Below are 11710 nucleotides of genomic sequence, written 5' to 3' on the forward strand. Positions count from 1 at the left end.
GTGTCACGAGAACTGTCTGCGTCCCCATCACATTTGGCAAGGTTGCCGCAGAGACAGACGCCTGCTGGTCTTTGAACCAGTGACATAAAACAGCATAGGAGTGATCGTATACGATGGCACAGAAGGAACAGAGGTCATCTAGAGGTCAGAGGGTGCGCCGACACAGAAACAAGCTCTGCACCTGCAAGCAAAAGCATCTGCAATGTAACGAAATAATGTAAAAAATAAAGAAATTAGAGATTAAACTGAGATGAAAAGAGAGATCGTAAGAGGGGTCGGGAGGGGTCATAAGATTGTAAAGGTAAATGAGCTGCCATGTCAGTGAGTGTGGGAAACACATGTGCATGAAGGGTTTCCTACCACTGCTTTGAACACATAGGCTAGTTTGCAAAAAGCAGTTTTTTGGTTTTAAGTATTAATTAATCTTCCATTAATATTGATAATGTTTGTGTTTAACAGCTGTATAATAAATTATATACAAATTATATGGTCGCAGCAGATGGCCCCGCCCCTCCCCTCCCTGAGCCTGGTTCTGCTGGAGGTTTCTTCCTGTTAAAAGGGAGTTTTTTTCTTCCCACTGTCGCCAAAGTGCTTGCTCATAGGGGGTCATATGATTGTTGTGTTTTTCTCTGTATCTACTGTAAAAATATAAAGCGCCTTGAGGCGACTTTTGTTGCGATTTGGCGCTATATAAATAAAATGAATTGAATTGAATATAATAAATCCCAACTGTTACAGTGTGCTCTTGCAACTTTCACTTTCAAAAAATGTATTTAAATTATTACGCCAATTATGTTTTCATGTTTAAAGGATAATGCGTCATAGTAGATGTTTTTTCTCTACAAAAGAGTGTACTGAAGTCTTAAAGAAATACGTTCTCCCTGCTCTTTGAAACATTTATTAGGGATTAATTATATATTCATTAATGCCAGATAGGCTATTTATAAATCCTCATCAGAGCTGTAGTTCAGAATTTTGGTATAGAGATTTATAATAAAGGAATTCATAGCCTGGGTCAAAACTGATTCACACAACACTGTGAGCGTGAAATATTAACAGTATCAAAGGCTCAAAAATGCTGACAGATTGCCAGCACATTGAAATCTCTGAGTCAATCTGCACTCATAAGTCTGCTCCAAAGAGTTCAACTCATCTCTTTGTGACTCGACTCACCTGGTTGCAGGAACTGCATCACTGCTTGTGGAGGAATTTCTGATTCAGATCTATGAGGTTGTAGCTAGACTCTGAATCTAAGTGGTTAATGTGAATTTCTGTGTATGCAGACTGCAGCAGATTCATCACAGTTAATCATAGTATTACTACAAACAGATTGCATCTCATTTAATCACAAATTTATTGCAGACTAATTCTAACTTAAAACTAGTTCATTATCTTCATGCATCAGAAACACTTTAAGGACTGACTGCAAGGGGTTGCAGACCTGGTCCCATATGTCAAGCCACCATTTCACGCAAGCAATTTCCTTCAACATGGTCACAATAACTGGGATCGTGCTATAGTCTCCGACCACTGTTTTCCCTACTGTGATTGTAGCATGCTGAAGAAATGCTAAATAAATAAAATTAAGAGGACACAGCTGAAAGTTAGCTAAAACACTATGTGCTTCCACAGTGCAGGAGTTAGCACATTTGCCTAACAAGCAAAAGGTACTTGGCCCTGCTGGTTCCATGCCTAGATAAATGGGAGGGTTGCATCAGGAAGGGCATCTGGTGTAAAAATCTGTGCCAAACCAATTATGTAGATCGATCTGCAATGACAAATAAGGAAGAAAACAAAACCTGTCAAGGGACATTTAACTTTAACTTACCATGCATTTTTAAAGTTTTTTTTAAAAAAAAAATATTGTAACATGAAAACTCAAGTTCACAAAATAGTCAAAAGTTGAGAAATCTATAGAAAATTTTCTTAACTTCTTTTTTTCTCCACATGTGTACATCTTCTATTTCCAGTCTATAGTCTTGATATTGACAACAACATCAAGTACAAACACACACACACAAAAAAAGAAACAGCACTTTTCCTCTGGTAGGCTTTCATATTGCATTATTCTGCTTTACTTGCTATGAACTGCACGTGTTACAACAATAGGCACACATATGCAGTCGCACACACACACATACACACACAGGCTGTCACTATCTCTCACCGAGCATAGCAGGGTTCTGAAAGGGCAACTTGGCTGGCCATCTGGCCTGCATATCAGCAGAGGTTATTGTGTTGACATCATCATTACCGAACACATTGCTGTTTAGCAAAGGTTAGCCGGAACCTGCTCAATTATCTGTTGTTACACATGTTGGAAACACAAATGTACATATCACTGTGGAAAAAGAGCCAGGTATGGTAAAACAGGATTTAATGGTGCCTGATTATGCATAACGCATTTTTAATCTGATGCCCATATGTCCTGAATTTAATTTGATTTAAACAGGGAAGCACAAGATTTGATTTTTTTAAATGTTTTAATCTAGTAATATTTATGTAGCTCATAATATTTACTTTGTCAACATAAAATTATATCAGCATAATCACTGTACAATACATTGAAACTTGTTTTGTTAGTCTTGTTCCCAAATTGTCTGCAGCTTGAAATCACTAATCTGGACACTGATATAAATAATATAAATGTGTATTTTTAGGTAGACTGTGCTGAGAGCCATGATTGATTACAATTTTTTGCAAGAAGCTGGATAAACTGCACTTTCCGTGAAAAAAGACCCTATTTTTAACGCCAATCTAATTTCGTTTCTTCAACACAAGGCCAGAACAATCGTCTGGATGCTTCTCATATTTTAAAATACTCAAAACAGCCGCAAACATGCTCTGAACCCATTTGCCGAAGCCATTGTATACACACACACGCAGCAGTACACAGCAGCCATCCACCAGGCTTCAGTCTGTCTCCCAGTCTGTCTTTTCACGGTGCCATCATCAAAAATGAAAACCTTCAGGCCTAAAGCAGGACGGGGTGATGAGGGGAGAAAAAAACAGAGTGAGAGAGATACTTTGAGATGTGTTTGATATTCACACTCGGAGGCAGAGCTAAATGTGATTCCTCATTAAACAGCAGCCAAAGCTCTTTGCAGGTACAGCCATCCACGGTTGAGCTGAAGCCACTTAGCACCTGATTAAAACATGGAAACACTCCCTGTGGTGTTATGGGATCTGTGATAAAGCTACTCCCCCATAATGGCATTAACTACATTGAAGAGCAAAGTAAAACGTTTCTTGCTTTTGCTATGTTGCTTAATTATTTTATATGAACCAACTGGGCCTCCTTTGCCATTTCAGATTGGGATAATTACAAGTTGTCCATGGAGGAACTTTTTGTCTATCTGAATAGTAGGACGGTATGTAGACTTTGTAAATGCATAATGAATATTAAAACATCCATTGTCAAAGGTATTATTTCCCCAAAGTTTGCTAAGTAAGGTAAGTAAGATCAGATAAAAGGTCCATCAGTTTTAGGCAGCTCAGTGTTATAAACCAGTTGTTATAGTTCCCATATTCAAAGGTTGTGGATAGCTGAGCAGCTTCCCATTTGTTGTTACATCACAATGTCCCTTTCAGCCTTTAAACCTTTGTCAAACCACCTTTTGAATATGCTAAATCACACCACCACCAGAGAAAACTGACTCATTTCCAAATGGCAATCTGTCAGTCTCTTTTTCAAATGCACTTTTAGATATAAGATATCACAGCATTGTTTTAGCATTGGCATGTGCTGGTAACATTGTTACTGTCAAGTCATTTTGACCATTTGAATCTTACCTTTGACTAGTGCTTTTTATTTAACTTTGCCTTTCTTAATGCAATTAATGAGTGTTGGGTATCACTTGCAAAATTGAGTTTTAGAGGTTTAATCACATAACACACAAACAAAACAGGTTAAGTGTTAACTAAAGTGAAATTAACGGCCATTGTTTTAAGTTCGACATCTGGAGTTTTTAATCAAGGAATCCTCCTAAAATCAAGTACCTGAAGGTGCAAACTCAGCAAAGTAAACTTCCCATCGGTTGCTCAGAAAAATGCTGAAAGTCGTGTGTTTGCACTGCGATTAATTCCTTATTGTTTCACAAGATGTCGTCCAATAAAAAACAAATATTAGTAACCAATCAGTTTGCATGAAACTATTAATGTCTGTACAAAAAAAAGCTAAAGTAAAGTAACACAAAGCAAAAAAAAGGATAAATTTGCTACAGTGGGGATGTTTGTAAAAGGATGACTATAGGTTATAAAAGAAGATGCTGTGTGAAAATCAGCATTGGCGTAGCCAAACTGTCTTGGGCAGCATTTCTTCATGACAGCATGTTTTGCCAAATTTCATGCTATTTCAAGTCAGTGAAGCACTGTAGTAAAATAATACCTTAAATATCACAAAAGCGGTATTTCAACTGAACATACATCGAGTTAGCCTGTCAAGTCAGTTTGCGCCACCCTTTTCACACGATAGCAAGCCAACAAAAGGCAGCCAAGTAAGTCTATATTTGCAATCCAATCCAGTCCAAAACTGTGGCTGTCAATCACTTTAACTAAGTTTTTATCAGTGATCAAATGACCCCTCAGAGCATTGAAGTCCTTATTGCTCCTTGCTACATAACAAATGGTTTCACTTTAGTTTATCCCAGTATTCCTGGTGGATAAAGGTATTCTGTGATCAATCTGGTTTTATTAGACGTTCCTTAAGTGATCACTGTCCTGCTTCTTCCACATTGAAATACCCAAACAGTGATAGATATCACTCTGCTCTTTATTTTGTTGATTCCTACTTAAAGCAAAATTTGACTATCACCTCATTAAAACTGTGATATTGTGCATAGGCCTGAACCTCGGGGTTCTTTGTCCCCCTACAAGGAACAACAAAAGAGTCGAGAACTTTTTCTCAAATGAGTGGGTTAAAAAAATCCAAATATTATTAAATGTGACCTAATTAGGACCCTGTTAATTTTTAGTGGACCAACACAGTACAATAAGCAGCTGAATTTGTCTCAATTAAAAGTTTCTGGTTGCAAAAAGCAAACACTTACTTAGCTTGAGTCGAATTTAAGAAAGTTGGTAATGATGTGTTTCCCTCTTGTGACTTCCTACGTCTGGCCATAAAAAGGTACCAGGTACAACACGTTTGAACCTGTCGCATCCAGCTGTTGATTACATGTGTTGTAGAAAGAGCCGCCAGCATGAGAGTTGTTAAAGCTGGGAAAAACAAGAGCTTTCTCAAAACACTGAATATCAGGAAACATAAAGCTGTGGTACATGAAAGCAAAAGTATTTCTACATTAAAAAAAACACAAAGTGATACAGCTGAATAGGTGTTTTACTTCACTGAACAGTTATGTAAATGGGAAAGTATTACAAAGCTCGTGTCTGTTTAAAACACCACACCAAAGTCTGAATCAGCTTTAAATGCATATTTGGATATTTTATTATTAATGCTGAAGATGTAGATTCTATCCAAACATCTTAATTAGACAAACCCTAACCCAGACTTTAACCCTGACCCTGACTGTGATCCATTTATTTTGTTTTCTTTATCTCATCAATGACTAGTGCTGTTGTTTTGCTGCCTAGAGAGGAAAATAACCACTGAATTTAATATGATTGCAGATTTTTACAGAATATTAAACACCTGCTCAGAAGGGAGCTGAACATACACTCCCTGGACATATTATTAAGTACACTATCCTACTATCAGATTTGACTCTTTTGTGCCTTTAGAAGTGCCTTAATTCATGAATTAGTTGAAAATAATTAAATAAATATATATACATCTGTATGTATAAATCCATTGTCTGATGAAATGTAGCCTGGCTCTCAAAAACCACCAAGGTGAAACTGCCTCTGTATCTGTATCCAAGTCAGTTAAGCATAGGACTTGTAAACAGGGGTTAAAGTGGAATTTGGTAGGTGACAGAACCCTAAGATCAGGTGCAGTGCATCATGGGGATAACAATTACTTACAAATAAGAAATGAGTAACATAATTTGATTTAGGCTGTGGTCAGCTGATCTGTGCTGCTCTTTGTGGATTTAGCCAACTGAATTCAAATTATACACAGATTTCGTGGCCTTGACTTTGCAAGCCAAAAATACTGAAAAGCTAGTATAGAAGGTAGAATTCAATCCAATCAACATCAGTTTAAATGCAATGATTTATCTCTGCTGACCTTGATTTAACCTAACATTTATAATAAGCACCATGTCTGCTGTGTACTGGTGTACTATTGAAACTGTAAACCAGTTTAGCCTTCACTAAAGTCTACCAAACTGCTCAGTGGGGCTAAAGTTTGACTAACAAAGAATTTGTTTACTTCAACTTGTTTTGCGAGATGTTTCATAAGCATATGTTCAGCAATACATCAAGTATAGATCTAGTTTCTGATGTGAAAAACAGGACGTGTCACACAATAATGTTTTTTTTCTCTCTGTCACTAAATTGTCTAAAAATGTTCTTTTTAATCTTAATATATATATTTGTTTGTCCTAGTTAAAAAACACTGCAATAAAAAGTTTAAAGATTAGGAATGTTAATTACTGAATAACTATTAAATATTTTAACCTCCTAGGAAGGGCGTCCACATATGTGGACATCACATTTTGGGTTATTTAGACCAAAATACTTAATTTTGCTCTACAAGGGCCTGATGTCCACTTACGAGGACATTATGCTGCTACTGTTCTATCAAAATTTTAAATGAATATCCTCATATGTGGCTCTTATTTTACCTAAAAACAAAAATAAGGTAAAAAAAAAAAAAAAATCTGGTAATTCTTTGTTTTTACATTCATCGGGTCCCAATATGCCCAAATATCAAAGAGAAATTAAAAATGCATGTCGTGGAAGAGTTCAGGTCTTAGGAGGTTAAATGCATTTTTATTGTGTGCAATATTGTAAACTCCAAATGCACATGAGGGAGCACACGAATATAAGAAAAGAAAATATCTCAATATTAGTTCACGTTGGTTTTTACAAGACACATCTGTTGCACAGTTTGTGTACAGTAGTCAGTTTACAGTCAGGTGTTCTGGTCTGTTCTGCCATAATTTGTCAGTCAGTGAAGTTGAGAGAAAGTTCTCTTCTTTTCTCTTCTCGTCACTATCCTTTAATTAGCGATCGGTGTGGTGATAGAAATTTGATTTAAACTCAACTTCCTGTCTTTTATTAGGAACACAAAGAAACTTGGAACATGAGGCAGATGGAAGTGGCTTACGTCTCCTTGGTAGCACACTGAGATGAAACCAGGATAGCAGCCAAAAAAACAAACACACACACACGTGCGCACGCACACACACTGACACGCAGCAACATTTGCACGCACGCACAAACACAGTCAATATTTCACCCCTTGCATCTGCCAATTACGAACTAGATTCGTTTGTGAAGAAAACATACACAAGTCTAAACTTAGCAGTGTTCCGTACACACACTGTGAGTCAGTAGTGCAAAACACAACGGCAGAAGACCCCCCCAGGTGAAATCCCAGAATATCGACTGGATGTATCAACTCTTTAGAGTCGTTAGGCTTTCTCCTTTTTTCTAAATCTTTTGTAAAAATCCGGTAAAAAAAACCTTCACTCAGCTACTCTCCCTCTTTCAGCTGAAATAATCCTCTGTATGACAGCATATTCATTGTGCACAGGTGATAACAGTGCAGAGCCCATTGAGAAAACCTCCGTATCTGATTCCCTATCTGGCAAACAGCTTGAGGGTGGCATGGCCTCGAGGCTTCTCTCTGTCCCTCTGTCTGAGTTAGGACACAATCTTTTGATCTGTGGAGGAAGGCTACCACATGCTAAGAAAAACTCACGCTACGCTAGGTGTACATTCCTTTCATGCTGGACCAGAGGGAAATTCGATAAGCACTGAATTGTGAGTCTCCATGCTACACCGACCCTGATGTGCTCACTATCCATGTCAGGCACTTCTCTCAGTCTTGTTTGCTACACCTTTAAGAATGCACTAGATTAGATGAAAAACTCCAGGCAGGAAATACATTGTTTGAGCTGTCATGCCCTCTCCACTGCCTAAAAGCTGTTTGCTACCTTTGTTCTTTACCCATCTGCAGTTTTTCCACCCAGCAGTTCAAACTTTGCTGAATTCTTGTTTATATTAGAGGCTGCAATATCTTACCCCACTGTGAGAATACATTTGCAGGAAATAATCCAATCATGTTCCGTTTCTGGGGTAGGTTTTATTGTTATCTTTTTTTTTCTCCCTGGTATACAAAAGTGGTTTGATTTTTTGTCCCTTCGAAGATGATGTCTAACTTTATTAAAATGATTTTATGAAACTCAGCTGGGAATGAGACACTGCTGAAACAGCTTATAGATAGCGCAATGTGCTGGATGTGATTGTAAAAGTTGCACAGTTAGGCGATCTGGTGAGGTGAGACACTGAAAGTGAATGCGGTGTGTGTGACGAGGACAGGGAAGAAGAGAGAATAATGAGGGACTGAAGGCGTGCAACATAGAGAAGGGGTCCAGACAAACTGCTTTCATTAATTCCATTTGTTTCTGTAAGAGGGTGTGATCGGGTGACCTTTGCAGGATCCAACCCAGCTCCATCATTTTTTCTCATTATGCAAGAGCCGATAAGATCCGGGCTGACACCTGTCTCCTCGGGGAGGGATTAAACAATAAATGAATTCGCTGGAACTTTGTAAACTTACTATCTGTGTCTTGGCCAGTGAGGAGTAAAACTAAACCACAGGATGGAAAATTCGCCGGGAAGCTAATAAGACTTCAAGGCATCTCACAAACCCATAAAAGCTGCCATTAGCTGTAATAGTCTGAGCAATAGCCCTGTTTGGCATTAAAAAAAGGTTCCACGTTTACTCTGGGCTTGATTTTATCTATGGAGAGAGAGTCAGTGTACATATTCCTAAGAGTTTACTGAAACGCAGTCGAGCTGAACAGCCTGCTCTTATGTAACAAAACATCTTTTTCCATGATTGGTAGATCTTAAGAACAATGGAACTTGATAAATACGAGGAAAAATATGTCTGAGAAAAAATAAGCGCACGTTATTCTTTTCAAGTCTGAAGGCCGCTCTACCCCTTTAAAGAATATTTTTCAACCCACTTCATTAATTCAAGTAAGACAGTTAATTAGGCAATAGATTTTTATATTGGAGACTTTCATGCTGCTGCAGTGTGATGCTCAAAATTTCTGCTATCACTGGTGAATTTCAATCAGCTATACAACACAGCCATTGCTTTATATACAGCGCATACAGAATCTTTACGGCCAACGTCGAGCCAGCTCCATATACTCTGTTTCTCAGATATTGATACAAAGACAAGAAATATCAGTGTGCATGATCCTTATGTCCGAAGAAAGTGTCACTGTGTTGCCACTACTGGCACCTTAATGCTGCTTAATATGCAAATACAGTGGAACCCCGACTTAGGAATACCCCATTTAACGAAAAATTCAAGTTACGAAGGTACTTAACGGCAATATTTCTGCCCGTGTTACGACAAAGTGCCCGCGTAACGAAATCTGCTGGCTCTGATTGGCTGAGCCCACAATGCCTTCCGAATCATGTGACAACCCCCTTGGCTTTTGTACTTGCGCTTTGCTGTTCCACTTGAACGATGTATTGTTGTTGCAGTTAGCAATTAGCCTATCGTTCACTCAAAAGGCGCGATGGGTGCTTCGACTTACGAAATAATTTCGTAAGTCAGGGTTCCACTGTAATGATGTGAACAATTAGGGTAACTTGAATATCAGCCAGTCGGATTATGGAAGTCTGTTTTAACAGTTTTGTAATGTTTATTACAAATACTTTTAGATGTCTGGATTTTTTTCAAGTCGACACAATTATTTTCAGGTCTCTTTTCACTCACCTCTACTGTAAGATTAAGATTGCAGAACTCTTTAGGCAAAAATGAACAGCGAAATTTGACTTCCGAATTAAATACGTCAGATTTTGATACTTAAATCGTTACTTTTGTTTTTTGCACAAACATTTTATGGTAACCACTGATTGATTTTTGATAATGAACAGTATGACAGGCCTTTGTAAATTATGGTTCACATTTAGTTTTATAACACTTACTTTAACGCAAAAGGCAAACTTATAGTTAGTTATAGTTTTGGTGCCTAAACATGCAGTTTTTTCAGGAGACTGTGGTTTGTGTCCACTGTGGCTTTGTTTTTATTGACTACATTAGCTGCATATTGATTTTAGGCAGAAAAAGAGAACTACATGGTTAGATTTAGGACAAGGTTGCAGCTCAGCTTTAAAAGTCTGCACCTACCTGTGCATTTAAATGTGATCCAAAGGTAAAGTTTGCATATTTCAGAAGTTGGGATATGTGTCTGAGTATTTCCAGAACCCTCTCCTATCTATACCTATAAGACACTATTGGCTTTGAGAAACCAACAAAGTGGCAGTATTTAACACCACGGGGATGAGAATGGGCTGGCCATTCAATGTGCAGCTTCATACTAACTTCAAACTGTCAGACAGAAACTAAAAAAGTGTCTTTGACTACATTTTGTTTACTAGTTTTTTCCCCCCAGCTGTGTGTTGTAGAACCAATTTCCTCTAAATTAAGTCTTTGTCTCTTTCAGCTGTGGCTTCAAATTAAAACTGTTGAGAGGAAGCAGTCTTCTCACCGCTTCCTAACAGCTCTGTGGATCTCCCACCTTGTGAGGGCCAAGGAGGCCATGGCACAGCCCTCCAGCACCTGGGCACCAGGTTGAAATACATTAATTTTCACATAAAAGCCTAATAAGGGAGAGCAGGAGCAACGTCTGCACCCTGCCAGTATCTTTCATGTGACCAATTACTGACAGATCCCCAAAATCATATTCACCTTTTACCATCTTTAATTAGTTCTTTATCACTATTGCTTTTCCAGGATGTCGTCTCCAGGCTCAATTCACTCCTGTCAGCACGCTGTGAGATGACTGCATTATCAGGGGTTGATATCCCCCAACGATGCGTGAGCATTTATGATCCGTCTCACACACCGGATTCCAGGGGTTTCTGTCACCGCATGTTATCTCCACTCAGCGCTATCATTGTAGAGCTGAATGGGAGAGAAAAAACACACACAACTAAACAGGGACAAAGAAAAGTAAAGAAAAGCATTCACGTCTGTAAAAGTTATGCAAACGATCACAATCGGGGACAGAAGGTTCGGTGAAATAAACTGAACTCAGTGGCATTTGTAAGCCAAGATTTCCCAGTATTGTAACTTTTACGATTTACATTTAACAAAGTACTTGAAAGTGAGAAGATTCATAGCACTCATTTTGTAAATTGTTTACGGCACATCATTTAACACTCAGTGCAACGTGTTTATTAGTGAGAATTCTTACAGCTGATGTGAATTTAAAGTGGGAACAAGAACATACGATAGGTCTGACATGTGTTTAATTCTGCATTAACGTCTTCCTGGTGGAAGCAAACAGGCTTGCCATTAGACATTCATTATATTGATTTTGCAGCAGAGTTGAGTCTCGTAGGAAAATGAGGTTTCTCTCCCTTTTGTCTGTCAGCTAATTATTGAAAACAAGATTTGCTTCTGATTAAGGGAGCGGGTCGTTGTTGCTGCAGACACATTGACATGCACAAAACACCTGAGGTTAGTGGAGGACAGTGGGTGGATATGGTTGGGGCAAGGTCTTTCCTCCTTAAGCCTATTAAAGAAACAGATGCCAGATCTTACAAGGTTTGCTTA

At 38.4% G+C, this 11710-nt stretch overlaps 1 long non-coding RNA gene across 1 annotated transcript; it reads right to left on the minus strand.

Annotated features, from left to right (window-relative positions):
- Window positions 1–705: 705 nt before the first annotated feature.
- On the minus strand, window positions 706–10393 carry LOC120741517. Its single transcript, XR_005697635.1, has 3 exons — window positions 10280–10393; window positions 5049–5214; window positions 706–1768 (listed from the first exon to the last, which is right to left on the minus strand). It is a non-coding gene; the product is annotated as an uncharacterized LOC120741517 (long non-coding RNA).
- Between the last annotated feature and the right edge of the window lie 1317 nt (window positions 10394–11710).

The sequence above is a fragment of the Simochromis diagramma genome, unplaced genomic scaffold (genome assembly GCF_900408965.1).
Source record: "Simochromis diagramma unplaced genomic scaffold, fSimDia1.1 OVJJ01000602.1, whole genome shotgun sequence".
In the NCBI taxonomy this organism is placed as follows: domain Eukaryota; kingdom Metazoa; phylum Chordata; class Actinopteri; order Cichliformes; family Cichlidae; genus Simochromis; species Simochromis diagramma.